Source organism: Scyliorhinus torazame, chromosome 5 (genome assembly GCF_047496885.1).
Source record: "Scyliorhinus torazame isolate Kashiwa2021f chromosome 5, sScyTor2.1, whole genome shotgun sequence".
Classification (NCBI taxonomy): Eukaryota; Metazoa; Chordata; class Chondrichthyes; order Carcharhiniformes; family Scyliorhinidae; genus Scyliorhinus; species Scyliorhinus torazame.
The window spans coordinates 38,524,489-38,545,318 of record NC_092711.1 but is presented as its reverse complement, the minus strand read 5'-3'; positions in this window follow the sequence as shown (position 1 = coordinate 38,545,318).

Genomic DNA, 20,830 nt, shown 5'->3' with positions numbered 1-20,830 from the left:
GGGACTGGCAGTGTGGTCTGGGAGCCCCCAATTAAAAAGCTGTTTCAGAGACCTCTGTGCAGTATATAATTAACCATTTACTGGTCAATAATCCCTGGGAGCAGGGGACAGGCAGTGTGGCCTCGGGAGCCCCCAATTAAAAAGCTCTTTCAGTGACCTCTGTGCCTGTGTATCGTTAACCATTTACTTCTCAATAATCCCTGGGAGCAGGGGACAGGCAGTGTGGCCTCGGGAGCCCCCAAATTAAAAAGCTGTCTCAGAGACCTCTGTGCTGTATATAGTTAACCATTTACTGCTCAATCAACCCTCGGAGCACGGGTCCGACAGTGTGGCCTCGGGATCCCCCAATTAAAAAGCTGTTTCAGAGACCTCTTTGCTGTATATAGTTAACCATTTACTGTTCAATCATCCCTCGGAGCATGGGGTCAGACAGTGAGGCCTCGGGAGCCCCCAATTAAAACGTTGCTTCAGAAACCTCTGTGCTGTACACAGTTAACCATTTCCTACTAAATCATCCCTGGGAGCAGGGGACAGGCAGTGTGGTCCAGGAGCCCCCAATTAAAAAGCTGTTTCAGAGACCTCTGTGCTGGATATAGTTAACCATTTACTGCTCAATAATCCCTGGGAGCAAGGGACAGGCAGTGTGGCCTTGGGAGCTCCCAATTAAAATGCTGTTTCAGAGACATCTGTGCCTGTACAAGGTTAACCATTTACTGCTCAATAATCCCTGGGAGCATGGGACAGGCAGTGTGGCCTCGGGAGCCCTCAATTAAAAAGCTGTTTCAGAGACCTCTGTGCCTGTACAAGGTTAACCATTTCCTGCTCAATAATCCCTGGAAGCAGGGGACAGGCAGTGTGGCCTCGGGAGCCCCCAATTAAAAAGCTGTTTCAGAGACCTCTGTGCCTGTACAAGGTTAACTATTTACTGCTCAATAATCCCTGGGAGCAGGGGCCAGTCAGTGTCGCCTCGGGAGCCCCGAATTAAAAGTATGTTTCAGAGACTCTGTGCTGTACATAGTTAACCATTTACTGCTCAATAATCCCTCGGAGCAGGTGACAGGCAATGTGGCTCCGGGAGCCCCCAATTATAAAGCTGTTTCAGTGACCTCTGTGCTGAATATAGTTAACCATTTACTGCTCAATAATTTATGGAAGCAGGGTTCAGGCAGTGTGGCCTCGGGAGCCCCCAATTAAAATGCTGTTTCAGAGACATCTGTGCTGAATGTAGTTAACCATTTACTGCTCAATAATCCCTGGGAGCAGGGGACAGGCAGTGTGGCCTCGGGAGCTCCCAATTAAAAAGCTGTTTCAGAGACCTTCCCAATAACACAACCTCCAGAAACACATCCACATCACCTCCAATAACTTCCCAATAATACAACATCCAGAAACACATACTCATCACCTCCACTAACCTCCCAATAACACAACTTCAAGAAACACATCCACATCACCACCACGAACTTCCCAATAACACAACCTCCAGAAACACATACTCATCACCTCCACTAACCTCCCAATAACACAACTTCAAGAAACACATCCACATCACCACCACGAACTTCCCAATAACACAACCTCCAGAAACACATCCTGATCACCTCCACTAACTTCCCAATAACACAACCTCCAGAAACACATCCTGATCACCTCCACTAACCTCCCAATAACACAACCACCAGAACCACATCCTCATCACCACCACTAACTTCCCAGTAACACATCCTCCAGAAACACATCCTGATCACCTCCATTAACTTCCCTATAACACAACCTCCAGAATCACATCCTCATCACCTCCACTAACCTCCCAATAACACAACCTCCAGAAACACATCCTCATCACCTCCACTAACCTCCCAATAACACAACCTCCACAAAAACATCCACATCACCTCCACTATCTTCCCAATAAGACAACCTCGAGCATCACATCCTGATCACCTCCACTAACCTCCCAATAACACAACCTCCAGAAACACATCCTCATCACCTCCACTAACCTCCCAATAACACAACCTCCACAAAAACATCCACATCACCTCCACTATCTTCCCAATAAGACAACCTCCAGAAAACTATCCTCATCACCTACACTAACCTCCCAATAACACAACCTCCAGAAACATATCCTCATCACCTACACTAACTTCCCAATAACACAACCTCCAGAATCACATCCTCATCACCCCTACTATCTCCCCAATAACACAACCTCCAGAAACACATCCTCATCACCTCTACTAACTTCCCTATAACACAGCCTGCAGAAACACATCAGCTCCACTAACATCCCAATAATAGAACCTTCAGATACCCATCCACATCACTTCCACTAACTTCCCAATAACACAACCACCAGAACCACATCCACATCACCTCCACTAAATTCCCAATAACACAACCTCCAGAAACACAACCTCATCACCTCCACTAACCTCCCAATAACACAACCTCCAGAAACACATCCTCATCACCTCAACTAACTTCACAATAATACAACCTCCAGAACCACATCCTCATCACCTCCACTAACTTCACAATAACACAACCTCCATAAACACATCCTCATCACCTCCACTAACTTCACAATAACACAACCTCCAGAAATACATCCATATCACCTCCACTTACGTCCCAATAACACAACCTACACAAACCCATCCACATCACCTCCACTAACATCTCAATAACACAACCTCCAGAAACACATCCTCATCACCTCCACTAACTTCCCAATAACACAACCTCCCGAAACACATCCTCATCACCTCCACTAACCTCCCAATAACATAATCCCCAGAAACACATCCTCATAACCTCCATTAACCTCCCAATCACACAACCTCCATTAACACATTCACATCACCTCCACTAACTTCCCAATAACACAACCACCAGAACCACATCCTCATCACCTCCATCAATCCCCAATAACAAAACCTCGTGAAATCCATTCTAATTACATCGACCATCTTCCTAATGACCCAAACCCCAGAAACCCATCCTGATCCCCTCCACGAACTTCCCAATAACACCAACTCCAGAAACACATCCACATTTCCTCCACTAACTTCCCAATAACACAACCTACACAAACCCATCCACATCACCTCCACTAACATCCCAATACCACAACCTCCAGAAACACAACCTCATTACCTCCACTAACTTTCCAATAACACAACCTCCAGAAACATATTCACATCACCTCCACTAACTTCCCAATAACACAACCTCCATAAACACATCCACATCACCTCCACTAACTTCCCAATAACACAACCTGCAGAAACACATCCTCATCAACTCCACTAACGTCCCAATAACACAACCTCCAAAACACATCCTCATCACCTCTACTAACTTCCCAATAACACAACCACCAGAACCACATCCTCATCACCACCACTAACTTCATAATAACACAACCTCCAGAAACACATCCACATCACCTCCATCTACTCCCCAATAACAAAACCTCGTGAAATCCATTCTAATTACATCCACCATCTTCCTAATGACGCAAACCCCAGAAACCCATCCTGATCCCCTCCACTAACTTCCCAATAACACCAACTCCAGAAACACATCCACATTTCCTCCACTAACTTCCCAATAACACAACCTGCAGGAACACATCCTCAACAACTCCACTAACTTACCAATAACACCAATTCCAGAAACACATCCTCATCAACTCCACTCACTCCTCAATTACAGAACCACCAGAAATCGAACCACTTCACCTCCACTAGCTTCCCAATAATTCAACCTCCAGAAACACGTCCTCATCACCTCCAATAACTTCCCAATAATTCAACATCCAGAAACACGTCCTGATCACCTCCAATAACTTCCCAATAAAACAACCTCCAGAAACACATCCTCATCACCTCCACTAACCTCCCAATAACACAACCTCCAGAAACATATCCTCATCACCTCCACTAACCTCCCAATAACACAACCTCCAGAAACATATCCTCATTATCTCCACTAACTTCCCAATAACACAACCTCCAGAAACCCATCCACATCACCTCAACTAACTTCCCAATAACACAACCTCCAGAAACACATCCTCATCACCTCCACTAACTTCCCAATAACACAACCTCCAGAATCACATCCTCATCACCCCCACTATCTCCCCAATCACACAACCTCCAGAAACACATCCTCATCACCTCCACTAACTTCCCTATAACACAGCCTGCAGAAACACATTAGCTCCACTAACATCCCAATAATAGAACCTTCAGATACCCATCCACATCACCTCCACTAACTTCCCAATAACACAACCACCAGAACCACATCCTCATCACCTCCACTAACGTCACAAAAACACAACCTCCAGAAACACATCCTCATCACCTCAACTAACTTCACAATAATACAACCTCCAGAACCAGATCCTCATCACCTCCACTAACTTCACAATAACACAACCTCCAGAAACACATCCTCATCACCTCCACTAAATTCACAATAACACAACCTCCAGAAATACATCCACATCACCTCCACTTACTTCCCAATAACACAACCTACACAAACCCATCCACATCACCTCCACTAACATCCCAATAACACAACCTCCAGAAACAGATCCTCATCACCTCCACTAACTTCCCAATAACACAACCTCCCGAAACACATCCTCATCACCTCCACTAACCTCCCAATAACATAATCCCTAGTAAAACATCCTCATAACCTCCATTAACCTCCCAATCACGCAACCTCCATGAACACATTCACATCACCTCCACTAACTTCCCAATAACACAACCACCAGAACCACATCCTCATCACCACCACTAACTTCACAATAACACAAACTCCAGAAACACATCCACATCACCTCCATTAACTCCCAAATCACAAATCCTCGAGAAATCCATTCTCATCACATCCACCATCTTCCTAATGACCCAAACCCCAGAAACCCATCCTGATCCCCTCCACTAACTTCCCAATAACACAACCACCAGAACCACATCCTCATCACCACCACTAACTTCACAATAACACCAACTCCAGAAACACATCCACATTTCCTCCACTAACTTCCCAATAACACAACCACCAGATCCACATCCTCATCAACTCCACTAACTTCCCAATAACACCAACTCCAGAAACACATCCTCATCAACTCCACTAACTCCTCAATTACAGAACCACCAGAAATCGAACCACTTCACCTCCACTAGATTCCCAATAATTCAACCTCCAGAAACACGTCCTCATCACCTCCACTAACTTCCCAATAACACAACCTCCAGAAACACGTCCTCATCACCTCCAATAACTTCCCAATAACACAACCTCCAGAAACACGTCCACATCACCTCCACTAACTTCCCAATAAAACAACCTCCAGAAACACATCCTCATCACCTCCAATAACTTTCCAATAACAGCCTCCAGAAACACATCCTCATCACTTCCACTAACTCCTCAAGAACACACCCTCCAGATACACATCCTCATCACCTCCATTAACCACCCAATAACACAACCACCAGAAACAAATCCTCATCACCTCCACTAACTCCTCAAGAACACAACCTCCAGATACACATCCTCATCACCTCCACTAACTTCCCAATAACACAACCTCCAGAATCACATCCTCATCACCTCCACTAACTTCCCTATAACACAGCCTGCAGAAACACATCAACGCCACTAACATCCCAATAATAGAACCTTCAGATACCCATCCACATCTCCTCCACTAACTTCCCAATAACACAATCACCAGAACCACATCCTCATCACCTCCACTAAAGTCACAATAACACAACCTCCAGAAATACATCCACATCACCTCCACTAACTTCCCAATAACACAACTTACACAAACCATCCACATCACCTCCACCACATCCCAAGAACACAACCTCCAGAAACACAACCTCATCACCTCCACTAACTTTCCAATAACACAACCTTCAGAAAAACATCCTCATCACCTCCACTAACTTCCCAATAACACTACCTCCAGAAACACATTCATATCACCTCCACTAACTCCCCAATAACACAACCTCCAGAAACACATCCTCATCACCTCCACTAACTTCCCAATAAGACAACCTCCAGAAACACATCCTCATCACCTCCACTAACTTCCCAATAACACAACCTCCAGAAACACATCCTCACCACCTCCAATAACTTTGCAATAACACAACCTCCAGAACCACATCCTCATCACCTCCACTAACTCCTCAAGAACACACCATCCAGATACACATCTTCATCACCTCCATTAACCTCGCAATAACACAACCTCCATAACCACATCCTCATCACCTCCACTAACCTTCCAATAACACAGCCTCCAGAAACACATCCTCATCACCTCCACTAACTCCTCAAGAACACACCCTCCAGATACACATCCTCATCATCTCCACTAACATCCCAATAACACAACATCCAGAAACACATCCTCATCACCTCCACTAACTTTCCAATAACACAACCTCCAGAAACACATCCACATCACCTCCACTAACTTCCTAATAACATAACCTCCAGAAACACGTTCACATCAGTTCCACTAACATCCCAATAACACAACCTCCAGAAACACAACCTCATCTCCACCACTAACTTCCCAATAACACAACCTCCAGAAACATATTCACATCACCTCCACTTACTTCCCAATAACACAACCTCCAGAAACACATCCTCATCACCTCCACTAACTTCCCAATAAAACAACCTCCAGAAACACATCCTCATCAACTCCACTAACGTCCCAATAACACAACCTCCAGAAACACATCCTCATCACCTCTACTAACTTCCCATTAACACAACCACCAGAACCACATCCTCATCACCACCACTAACTTCACAATAACACAACCTCCAGAAACACATCCACATCACCTCCAACAACTCCCCAATAACAAAACCTCGTGAAATCGATTCTAATTACATCCACCATCTGCCTAATGACCCAAACCCCAGAAACCCATCCTGATCCCCTCCACTAACTTCCCAATAACACCAACTCCAGAAACACATCCACATTTCCTCCACTAACTTCCCAATAACACAACCTGCAGGAACACATCCTCAACAACTCCACTAACTTACCAAGAACACCAACTCCAGAAACACATCCTCATCAACTCCACTAACTCCTCAATTACAGAACCAGCAGAAATCGAACCACTTCACCTCCACTAGCTTCCCAATAATTCAACCTCCAGAAAAACGTCCTGATTACCTCCAATAACTTCCCAGTAAAACAACCTCCAGAAACACTTCCTCATCACCTCCACTAACTTCCCAATAACACAACCTCCAGAATCACGTCCTCATCACCTCCAATACATTCCCAATAAAACAACCTCCAGAAACACGTCCTCAACACCTCCAATTACTTCCCAATAAATCAACCACCAGAAACACGTACTCATCACTAATAACTTCCCAATAACACAACCTCCAGAAATACGTCCTCATCACCTCCACTAACATCCCAATAACACAACCTCCAGAAACCCATCCACATCACCTCCACTAACTCCTCAAGAACACAACCTCCAGAAACCCATCCACATCACCTCCACTAACTCCTCAAGAACACAACCTCCAGAAACACATCCTCATCAACCCAACTAACCCCAATAACACAACCTCCAGAAACACATCCTCATCACCTCCACTAACTTCCCAATAACACAACCTCCAGAAACCCATCCACATCACCTCCACTAACTCCTCAAGAACACAACCTCCAGAAACCCATCCACATCACCTCCACTAACTCCTCAAGAACACAACCTCCAGAAACACATCCTCATCAACCCAACTAACCCCAATAACACAACCTCCAGAAACACATCCTCATCACCTCCACTAACTTCCCAATAACACAACCTCCAGAGACACATCCACATCACGTCCACTAACTTCCCAATAACATAACCTCCAGAAACACGTCCTCATCACCTCCACGAACTTCCCAATAACACAACTTCCATAAAACCATCCACATCACCTCCACTAACTTCCCAATAAAACAACTTCCAGAAACACGTCCTCATCACCTCCACTAACTTCCCAATAACACAACCTCCAGAAACACATCCACATCACCTCCACTAACTTCCCAATAACACAACCTCCAGAAACACATCCACATCACGTCCACTAACTTCCCAATAACATAACCTCCAGAAACACGTCCTTATCACCTCCACTAAATTCCCAATAACACAACCTCCAGAAACACATCCTCACCACCTCCAATAACTTTGCAATAACACAACCTCCAGAACCACATCCTCATCACCTCCACTAACTTTCCAATAACACAGCCTCCAGAAACACATCCTCATCACCTCCACTAACTCCTCAAGAACATACCCTCCAGATACACATCCTCATCATCTCCACTAACTTCCCAACATCACAACCTCCAGAATCACATCCTCATCACCTCCACTAACCTCCCAATAACACAACCACCAGAAACAGATCCTCATCACCTCCACTAACTTCCCAATCACACAACCACCAGAAACACATCCACATCACCTCCAATAACTTCCCAATAACACCAACTCCAGAAACACATCCACATCACCTCCACTAACTTCCCAATAACACAGCCTCCAGAAACACATCCTCATCACCTCCACTAACTCCTCAAGAACACAACCTCCAGAAACACATCCTCATCACCTCCACTTACTTCACAATAGCACAACCTCCAGAAACACAACCTCATCACCTCCACTAACTTTCCAATAACACAACCTCCAGAAACACATCCTCATCAACCCAAGTAACCCCAATAACACAACCTCCAGAAACACATCCCCATCACCTCTACTAACTTCCCAATAACACAACAACCAGAAACACATCCACATCACCTCCACTAACTTCCCAATAACACCAACTCCAGAAACACATCCACATCACCTCCACTAACTTCCCAATAACACAGCCTCCAGAAACACATCCTCATCACCTCCACTAACGTCCCAATAACACAACATCCAGAAACACATCCTCATCACCCCCACTAACTTCCCAATAACACAACCACCAGAACCACATCCTCATCACCACCACTAACTTCACAATAACACAACCTCCAGAAACACATCCTCATCACCCCCACTAACTTCCCAATAACACAACCACCAGAACCACATCCTCATCACCACCACTAACTTCACAATAAAACAACCGCCAGAAACACATCCACATCACCTCCATTAAATCCCCAATAACAAAACCTCGAGAAATCCATTCTCATTACATCTGCCATCTTCCTCATGACCCAAACCCCAGAAACCCATCCTGATCCCCTCCACTAACTTCCCAATAACACCAACTCCAGAAACACATCCACATTTCCTCCACTAACTTCCCAATAACACAACCTGCAGGAACACATCCTCATCAACTCCACTAACTTCCCAATAACACCAACTCCAGAAACACATCCTCATCAACTCCGCTAACTCCTCAATTACAGAACCACCAGAAATCGAACCACTTCACCTCCACTAGCTTCCCAATAATTCAACCTCCAGAAACACGTCCTCATCACCTCCACTAACTTCCCAATAACGCAACCTCCAGAAACACGTCCTCATCACCTCCACTAACTTCCCAATAACACAACCTCCAGAAACACGTCCTCATCACCTCCAATAACTTCCCAATAAAACAACATCCGGAAACACATCCTCATCACCTCCACTAACTTCCCAATAACACAACCTCCAGAAACACATCCTCATCACCTCCACTAACTTCCCAATAACACAACCTCCAGAAACCCACCCTCATCACCTCCAATAACTTCCCAATTAAAGAACCTCCAGAAACACGTCCTCTTCACCTCCAATAACACAACCTCCAGAAACACATCCTCATCACCTCCACTAACTTCCCAATAACACAACCTCCAGAAACACATCCTCATCACCTCCACTAACTTCCCATTAACACAACCTCCAGAAACACATCCTCTTCACCTCCACTAACTTCCCAATAACACAACCTCCAGAAACACATCCACATCACCACCACTAACTTCCCTGTAACACAACCTACAGAAACACATTCACTTCACCTCCACTAACTTCCCAATAACGTTACCTCCAGAAACACATCCTCATCACCTCCACTATCCTCCCAATAACACAACCTCCAGAAACATATCAGCTCCACTAACTTCCCAATAACAAAACCTCCAGAAACACATCCACATCACCTCCACTAACCTCCCATTAACAAAAGCTCCAGAAACACATTCACTTTACGTCCACGAACTTCCCAATAACACAACCTCCTGAATGACATCCACTTCACCCCCATCAACATCCCAATAACACAAACTCCATAAACACATCCTCATCTGCACAACTAAGTTCCCAATAACACAACCTCCAGAAACACATCCACTTCACCTCCACTAACTTCCCAATAACACAACCTCCAGAAACACATCCTCATCACCTCCACTAACCTCCCTATAACACAACCTCCAGAAACACATCCTCATCACCTCCACTAACTTCCCAATAACACAACCTCCAGAAACTCATCACATCACCTCTACTAACTTCCCAATAACACAACCTCCAGAAACACATTCACATCACCTCCACTAACTTCCCAAGAACACAACTTCCAGATACACATCCTCATCACCTCATCTAACATCCCAGTAACACCACTTCCAGAAACACATCCACATCCCCTCACTAACTTCCCAATAACACGAACTCCAGAAACACATCCACAGCCCCTCCACTAACTCCCCAATAACGCACCCTCCAGAAACACATCCACAGCCCTCCACTAACCCTAATAACGCACCCTCCAGAAACACATCCACAGCCATTCCACTAACTCCCCAATAACGCACCCTCCAGAAACACATCCACAGCCCCTCCAATACATTCCCAATAATTCAACCTCCAGAAACACGTCCTGATCACCTCCAATAACTTCCCAGTAAAACAACCTCCAGAAACACATCTTCATCACCTCCACTAATTTCCCAATAACACAACCTCCAGAAACACGTCCTCATCACCTCCAATACATTCCCAATAAAACAACCTCCAGAAACACGTCCTCAACACCTCCAATTACTTCCCAATAAATCAACCACCAGAAACACGTCCTCATCACCAATAACTTCCCAATAACACAACCTCCAGAAACACGTCCTCATCACCTCCACTAACTTCCCAATAACACAACCTCCAGAAACCCATCCACATCACCTCCACTAACTCCTCAAGAACACAACCTCCAGAAACCCATCCACATCACCTCCACTAACTCCTCAAGAACACAACCTCCAGAAACACATCCTCATCAACCCAACTAACCCCAATAACACAACCTCCAGAAACACATCCTCATCACCTCCACTAACTTCCCAATAACACAACCTCCAGAAACCCATCCACATCACCTCCACTAACTTCCCAATAACACAACCTCCAGAGACACATCCACATCACGTCCACTAACTTCCCAATAACATAACCTCCAGAAACACGTCCTCATCACCTCCACGAACTTCCCAATAACACAACTTCCATAAAACCATCCACATCACCTCCACTAACTTCCCAATAAAACAACCTCCAGAAACACGTGCTCATCACCTCCACTAACTTCCCAATAACACAACCTCCAGAAACACATCCACATCACCTCCACTAACTTCCCAATAACACAACCTCCAGAAACACATCCACATCACGTCCACTAACTTCCCAATAATATAACCTCCAGAAACACGTCCTTATCACCTCCACTAAATTCCCAATAACACAACCTCCAGAAACACATCCTCACCACCTCCAATAACTTTGCAATAACACAACCTCCAGAACCACATCCTCATCACCTCCACTAACTTTCCAATAACACAGCCTCCAGAAACACATCCACATCACCTCCACTAATTTCCCAATAACACCAACTCCAGAAACACATCCACATCACCTCCACTAACTTCCCAATAACACAGCCTCCAGAAACACATCCTCATCACCTCCACTAACTCCTCAAGAACACAACCTCCAGAAACACATCCTCATCACCTCCACTTACTTCACAATAGCACAACCTCCAGAAACACAACCTCATCACCTCCACTAACTTTCCAATAACACAACCTCCAGAAACACATCCTCATCAACCCAAGTAACCCCAATAACACAACCTCCAGAAACACATCCCCATCACCTCTACTAACTTCCCAATAACACAACCACCAGAAACACATCCACATCACCTCCACTAACTTCCCAATAACACCAACTCCAGAAACACATCCTCATCACCTCCACTAACTTCCCAATAACACAGCCTCCAGAAACACATCCTCATCACCTCCACTAACGTCCCAATAACACAACCTCCAGAAACACATCCTCATCACCCCCACTAACTTCCCAATAACACAACCACCAGAACCACATCCTCATCACCACCACTAACCTCACAATAACACAACCTCCAGAAACACATCCTCATCACCCCCACTAACTTCCCAATAACACAACCACCAGAACCACATCCTCATCACCACCACTAACTTCACAATAACACAACCGCCAGAAACACATCCACATCACCTCCATTAAATCCCCAATAACAAAACCTCGAGAAATCCATTCTCATTACATCTGCCATCTTCCTCATGACCCAAACCCCAGAAACCCATCCTGATCCCCTCCACTAACTTCCCAATAACACCAACTCCAGAAACACATCCACATTTCCTCCACTAACTTCCCAATAACACAACCTGCAGGAACACATCCTCATCAACTCCACTAACTTCCCAACAACACCAACTCCAGAAACACATCCTCATCAACTCCGCTAACTCCTCAATTACAGAACCACCAGAAATCGAACCACTTCACCTCCACTAGCTTCCCAATAATTCAACCTCCAGAAACACGTCCTCATCACCTCCACTAACTTCCCAATAACGCAACCTCCAGAAACACGTCCTCATCACCTCCACTAACTTCCCAATAACACAACCTCCAGAAACACGTCCTCATCACCTCCAATAACTTCCCAATAACACAACCTCCAGAAACACGTCCTCATCACCTCCAATAACTTCCCAATAAAACAACATCTGGAAACACATCCTCATTACCTCCACTAACTTCCCAATAACACAACCTCCAGAAACACATCCTCATCACCTCCACTAACTTCCCAATAACACAACCTCCAGAATCCCACCCTCATCACCTCCAATAACTTCCCAATTAAAGAACCTCCAGAAACACGTCCTCTTCACCTCCAATAACACAACCTCCAGAAACACATCCTCATCACCTCCACTAACGTCCCAATAACACAACCTCCAGAAACACGTCCTCTTCACCTCCATTAACTTCCCAATAACACAACCTCCAGAAACACATACACATCACCACCACTAACTTCCCTATAACACAACCTACAGAAACACATCCACTTCACCTCCACTAACTTCCCAATAACGTTACCTCCAGAAACACATCCTCATCACCTCCACTAACCTCCCAATAACACAACCTCCAGAAACATATCAGCTCCACTAACTTCCCAATAACAAAACCTCCAGAAACACATCCACATCACCTCCACTAACCTCCGATTAACAAAACCTCCAGAAACACATTCACTTTACGTCCACGAACTTCCCAATAACACAACTTCCTGAATGACATCCACTTCACCCCCATCAACATCCCAATAACACAAACTCCATAAACACATCCTCATCTGCACAACTAACTTCCCAATAACACAACCTCCAGAAACACATCCTCATCACCTCTACTAACTTCCCAATAACACAACCTCCAGAAACACATCCACTTCACCTCCACTAACTTCCCAATAACACAACCTCCAGAAACACATCCTCATCACCTCCACTAACCTCCCTATAACACAACCTCCAGAAACACATCCTCATCACCCCCACTAACTTCCCAATAACACAACCTCCAGAAACTCATCACATCACCTCCACTAACTTCCCAATAACACAACCTCCAGAAACACATTCACATCACCTCCACTAACTTCCCAAGAACACAACTTCCAGATACACATCCTCATCACCTCATCTAACATCCCAGTAACACCACTTCCAGAAACACATCCACATCCCCTCACTAACTTCCCAATAACACGAACTCCAGAAACACATCCACAGCCCCTCCACTAACTCCCCAATAACGCACCCTCCAGAAACACATCCACAGCCCCTCCACTAACCCCAATAACGCACCCTCCAGAAACACATCCACAGCCATTCCACTAACTCCCCAATAACGCACCCTCCAGAAACACATCCACAGCCCCTCCACTAACTTCCCAATAACACAACCACCAGAAACACATCTTCATCACCTCCAGTAACTTCCCAATAACACAACCACCAGAAACACATCCTCATCACCTCCAGTAACTTCCCAATTGCAGAACTGGACACTGAATGAAAATTAACTGTTTTCACTTTCGTTGGAAATGGTAGAAGTTATTGTGTGAGACTGTGGAGAATTTCAATCACAGAATGAGCACATTGATATTGAGATGCTGCCAGATTGGGAACCAATGTAGATCAGTGAGCAGAGGGACGGTACGTGACTGGCATTGTGTGTGGGTTAGGATATGGACAGCAGAGTTGGGGGTGATCTGTGCTTCATGAAGATTTATAACAGCAATTGAGTGACTCGAATTTAATCGCAATAGTCGAGTCTGGATTTGACACAGACACAGATGATGGATTGTTCTGCGATGAGGCGATGGCAAGTGGGCAGGATTGGGAATAGAAAGAACATCTGGATATAAATAATTTCAGTGTCAAAGGGAGCGCGGAGATTGTGACCCCAGTCTCCGATTTCAGCCAGAGAGCGGCGTGTGGATACTGGATAGGGACTGAGATTAGTGACTGGAACTGAACAACATGCATTCAATCTTTCCAAGATGGAAATGTCCAGAGCAATAATACACTTAAAGTAGTTTATACAATAAATAACTGGATAGTGAGACTTACCAGGGACACCGACAACAGCCAGGAGCGGATAATAACCCGCCTGAATTATATAGAGTACATCTAGGATCCAATATGCTGAAAGGAAAGGATCTCGAGCAATCCAATAAAGACCCTGGGATAAACTCCTGTCCATTGCTGTTAAGTCCCTGTGGTTTGATCCCAGATTCCGATCCATTGCTGTCACGTTCCTGTGGTTAGATCCCAGATTCTGATCCATTGCTGTAACGTTCCTGTGGGTAGTTCCCAGATTCTGATCCATTGCTGTAACGTTCCTGTGGGTAGTTCCCAGACTCTGATCCATTGCTGTAACGTTCCTGTGGGTAGCTCCCAGATTTTCTCCCTCCTCTCGGTCTCTCTGGAGCCGCTGATCTCTGGCAGTGTTGAAATTGACGCTCCCGCTGACAGTTTGGGATAACACAGTGAAAGGAATCGCTTATTAATAGCAGCGACAAACCCTCCAGTGACGCGGTTAAATCCATAGAGACTGACATTCATCACAGTCACTAAACAAACAGGCTCAGTTAACCCCTTTCAATCCAATACATTTTCTATCACAATGAAATAGAAGATTAGCCGGGTCTGGATCGGTTGTGTGACAGTGACTGAGGGATGGAGTGTGGAAATAGTGGACACACTGACCCTGATACTCAATCCTCATTGATATCTGAGTGGTTCCAGGGGACTGGGGCATTTTCACTGCCCCATCCTGTTTATAAAAGGAGAGAGAGGGATAAACCCTGGAGTGACAGAGCAGTCAGTATAATGTTCGTCACCAGGACATTTCTAGGGGTCAGACTGGGCAACAGGAATATTGCTCCTTCGCGAGGAAATGGTGTTATGTGACCAGAAACACGGCGATATTCGTGGGAAATCACATCGCATGTTGTTATTGCAGTTATATTTCAAAATAACTGGAGGATTAATGAGGGAACTGATATGAATTTATGTACTGGGACATATTGTGATCAAATGTCATTTATTAGAGTTGTTCTCTAGTCCCAAAGCCGTGGATTAAAGGGTCTGTGACAGTGAGAATGTGATATTGGCTAAGAAACAGAAAGCAGAGAGAAGCGGTGAATGATAGTTATTCAGACAGGAGGGGAGGAGACACTGATGTTCACTCGGGGTCCACATGAGGACAATTGCTCTTCAAGATACAATTCACTGCGATAGGCTTCAATGGAAAGAATTTCAACATTCACAAATGACAGAGACTCAGCAATGACACAGTGAGCAGGGTAGCAGCAATCTTCAGCAGCATGTTCCCAGATCTGTGAAAGGGAGGGTCACGGGGAAAGTAAATTTAAATCACTGTCGTGTGGGTGATGCATTAGGGAGGAGGGCAGAGGACAGGAAATATAAACTAAACGGGACAAGTTTAAAAAGTGTACAGGAAGGGAGCGGGGACATGTCCACACTTTGCACTGGAAGGTCATCGGGATAAGATTGGAAAATCCACAGAAGATATTTAACTTGATCAATAGAGGCGGAGACTCCGAAAAGAAGGATGTTAGGATCATAGAGTCATCGAGGTCCAGAGCACAGAAAGGCCATTCGGCCCATCTGGACTGGGCAGGTCAAAAACAACCACCTGAGTATTTGAATCCCACTTTCTAATACTTTGCCAATAGCCTATAGAGTTATAACCAGGTTTATAGATAGGGCCATAGCTGAGGAATTGCTTCTTGTTCTGCCGCTAAATATACAAAAGGATGTGAGGATCTTGGAGACAAAACAAAGGGTATTTAATGGAGTTTTGTCAGCGATGGAGGATCTCAGTTGAACGGTGGGATTAGTGAACTGGAATTGTAATCTGTAGATCAGTTTAAGGTAAAGAGCAATTTCACAGAGGACTCCAAATTAGGAAGGAGTTTAGAGAGAGTGAGCAGAAAGGGTTCCACTGGAGTGTGTGTGGGCTGGGGAGAGTGGCCTGGAGTGTGTGTGTGTGGGCTGGCCGGGAGTGGCCTGGAGTGTGTGTGTGGGCTGGCCGGGAGTGGCCAGGAGGGTGTGTGTGGGCTGGCCGGGAGTGGCCTGGAGTGTGTGTGTGGGCTGGCCGGGAGTGGCCTGGAGTGTGTGTGTGGGCTGGCCGAGAGTGGCCTGGCCTGGAGTGTGTGTGTGGGCTGGCCGGGAGTGGCCTGGAGTGTGTGTGGGGGCTGGCCGGGAGTGGCCTGGAGTGTGTGTGTGGGCTCGCCGGGAGTGGCCGGGAGTGTGTGTGTGGACTGGCCGGGAGTGGCCTGGAGTGTAAGTGTGGGCTGGCCGGGAGTGGCCTGGCCTGGAGTGTGTGTGTGGGCTGGCCGGGAGTGACCTGGAGCGTGTGTGTGGGCTGGCCGGGAGTGGCCTGGAGAGTGTGTGTGGGCTGGCCGGGAGTGGCCTGGAGTGTGTGTGTGGGCTGGCCGGGAGTGGCCTGGAGTGTGTGTGTGTGGGCTGGCCGGGAGTGGCCTGGAGTGTGTGTGTGGGCTGGCCGTGAAGTGGCCTGGAGTGTGTGTGTGGGCTGGCCGGGAGTGGCCTGGAGTGAGTGTGTGGGCTGGCCGGGAGTGGCCTGGAGTGTGTGTGTGGGCTGGCCGGGAGTGGCCTGGAGTGTGTGTGGGCTGGCCGGGAGTGGCCTGGAATGTGTGTGGGCTGGCCGGGAGTGGCCTGGCCTGGAGTGTGTGTGTGGGCTGGCCGGGAGTGGCCTGGCCTGGAGTGTGTGTGGGCTGCCCGGGAGTGACCTGGCCTGGAGTGTGTGTGTGGGCTGGCCGGGAGTGGTCTGGAGTGTGTGTGTGGGCTGGTCGGGAGTGGTCTGGAGTGTGTGTGTGGGCTGGTCGGGAGTGGTCTGGAGTGTGTGTGTGGGCTGCCCGGGAGTGGCCGGGAGTGTGTATGTGGGCTGGCCGGGAGAGGCCTGGAGTGTGTGTGTGGGCTGGCCGGGAGTGGTCTGGAGTGTGTGTGTGGGCTGGTCGGGAGTGGTCTGGAGTGTGTGTGTGGGCTGGCCGGGAGTGGCCTGGAGTGTGTGTGTGGGCTGGTCGGGAGTGGTCTGGAGTGTGTGTGTGGGCTGGTCGGGAGTGGCCTGGAGTGTGTATGTGGGCTGCCCGGGAGTGGCCGGGAGTGTGTCTGTGGGCTGGTCGGGAGTGGTCTGGAGTGTGTATGTGGACTGGCCGGGAGTGGCCTGGAGTGTGTGTGTGGGCTGCCCGGAAGTGGCCTGGAGTGTGTCTGTGGGCTGGCCGGGAGTGGCCTGGAGTGTGTGTGGGGGCTGGCCGGGAGTGGCCTGGAGTGTGTGTGTGGGCTGGCCGGGAGTGGCCTGGAGTGTGTGTGGGCTGGCCGGGAGTAGCCTGGTAGTCAGCGCGCAGGGAGAGTTACCCGCGCAGGAGGCCTCCTCCATTCAGACCCAGTCCACCTCCAGCTCCCTTACACATCCCTTCACCCTCTCCACGCTGACTGCCCAGTGATACAACAGAAGATTCAGCAGGGCCAGGCCTCCCACCTGCTCCTCATTGTAGAATCGATTTGCGTGTTCTAGAAACTCTCCCCATTTGTTACAGTAGTTCCTGGGAATAATTTACAGTGGTGCCTGGATAGTGTATCATGATATACACTGGTCCCTGGGTCGTTTACCATTATTTACAGTGGTCCCTGGATAGTGTATCATGATATACAGTGGTCCCTGGGTAGTTTACCATTATTTACAGTGGTCCCTGGGTAGAATATCATTATATACAGTGGTCCCTGGGTAGTGTATCATTATATACAGTGGTCCCTGGGTAGAATATCATTATATACAGTGGTACCTGGGTAGAATATCATTATATACAGTGGTACCTGGGTAGTATATCATTAGATACAGTGGTCCCTGGTTGAATATCATTATATACAGTGGTCCCTGGGCAGTGTATCATTATATACAGTGGTCCCTGGGTAGAATATCATTATATACAGTGGTACCTGGGTAGTATATCATTATGTACAGTGATCCCTGGGTAGAATATCATTATATACAGTGGTCCCTGGGTAGAATATCATTATATACAGTGGTACCTGGGTAGTATATCATGAGATACAGTGGTCCCTGGGTAGAATATCATTATATACAGTGGTCCCTGGGCAGTGTATCATTATATACAGTGGTCCCTGGGTAGAATATCATTATATACAGTGGTACCTGGGTAGTATATCATTATGTACAGTGATCCCTGGGTAGAATATCATTATATACAGTGGTCCCTGGGTAGTGTATCATTATATACAGTGGTCCCTGGGTAGTTTACCATTATTTACAGTGGTCCCTGGGCAGTATATCATTATTTACAGTGGTCCCTGGGTAGCATATCATCATATACAGTGGTCCCTTGGTAGTGTATCATTATTTACAGTGGTCTCTGGGTTGTGTATCTTATTTACGGTGTGCCCTGGGTAGTTTACCATTATTTACAGTGGTGCCTGGGTAGTATATCATTATATACAGTGGTCCGTGTGTAGTGTATCGTTATTTACAGTGGTCTCTGGGTAGTGTATCATTATATACAGTGGTCCCTGGGTAGAATATAATTAAATACAGTGGTCCCTGGGTAGAATATCCTTATATACAGTGGTCCCTGGGTCGTTTACCATTATTTACAGTGGTCCCTGGGTAGTATATCATTAGATAGAGTGGTCCCTGGGTAGAATATCATTATATACAGTGGTCCCTGGGTAGTGTATCATTATATACAGTGGTCCCCGGGTAGAATATCATTATTTCCAGTGGTACCTGGGTAGTATATCAAAGAACAAAGAACAAAGAAATGTACAGCACAGGAACAGGCCCTTCGGCCCTCCAAGCCCGTGCCGACCATACTGCTCGACTAAACTACAATCTTCTACACTTCCTGGGTCCGTATCCTTCTATTCCCATCCTATTCATATATTTGTCAAGATGCCCCTTAAATGTCCCTATCGTCCCTGCTTCCACTACCTCCTCCGGTAGTGAGTTCCAGGCACCCACTACCCTCTGCGTAAAAAACTTGCCTCGTACATCTACTCTAAACCTTGCCCCTCTCACCTTAAACCTATGCCCCCTAGTAATTGACCCCTCTACCCTGGGGAAAAGCCTCTACTATCCACTCTGTCTATGCCCCTCATAATTTTGTATACCTCTATCAGGTCGCCCCTCAACCTCCTTCGTTCCAGAGAGAACAAACCGAGTTTATTCAATCGCTCCTCATAGCTTATGCCCTCCATACCAGGCAACATTCTGGTAAATCTCTTCTGCACCCTCTCTAAAGCCTCCACATCCTTCTGGTAGTGTGGCGACCAGAATTGAACACTATACTCCAAGTGTGGCCTAACTAAGGTTCTATACAGCTGCAACATGACTTGCCAATTCTTATACTCAATGCCCCGGCCAATGAAGGCAAGCATGCCGTATGCCTTCTTGACTACCTTCTCCACCTGTGTTGCCCCTTTCAATGACCTGTGGACCTGTACTCCTAGATCTCTTTGACTTTCAACACTCTTGAGGGTTCTACCATTCACTGTATATTCCCTACCTGCATTAGCCCTTCCAAAATGCATTACCTCACATTTGTCCGGATTAAACTCCATCTGCCATCTCTCCGCCCAAGTCTCCAGACAATCTAAATCCTGCTGTATCCTCAGACAGTCCTCATCGCTATCCGCAATTCCACCAACCTTTGTGTCGTCTGCAAACTTACTAATCAGACCAGTTACATTTTACTCCAAATCATTTATATATACTACAAAGAGCAAAGGTCCCAACAC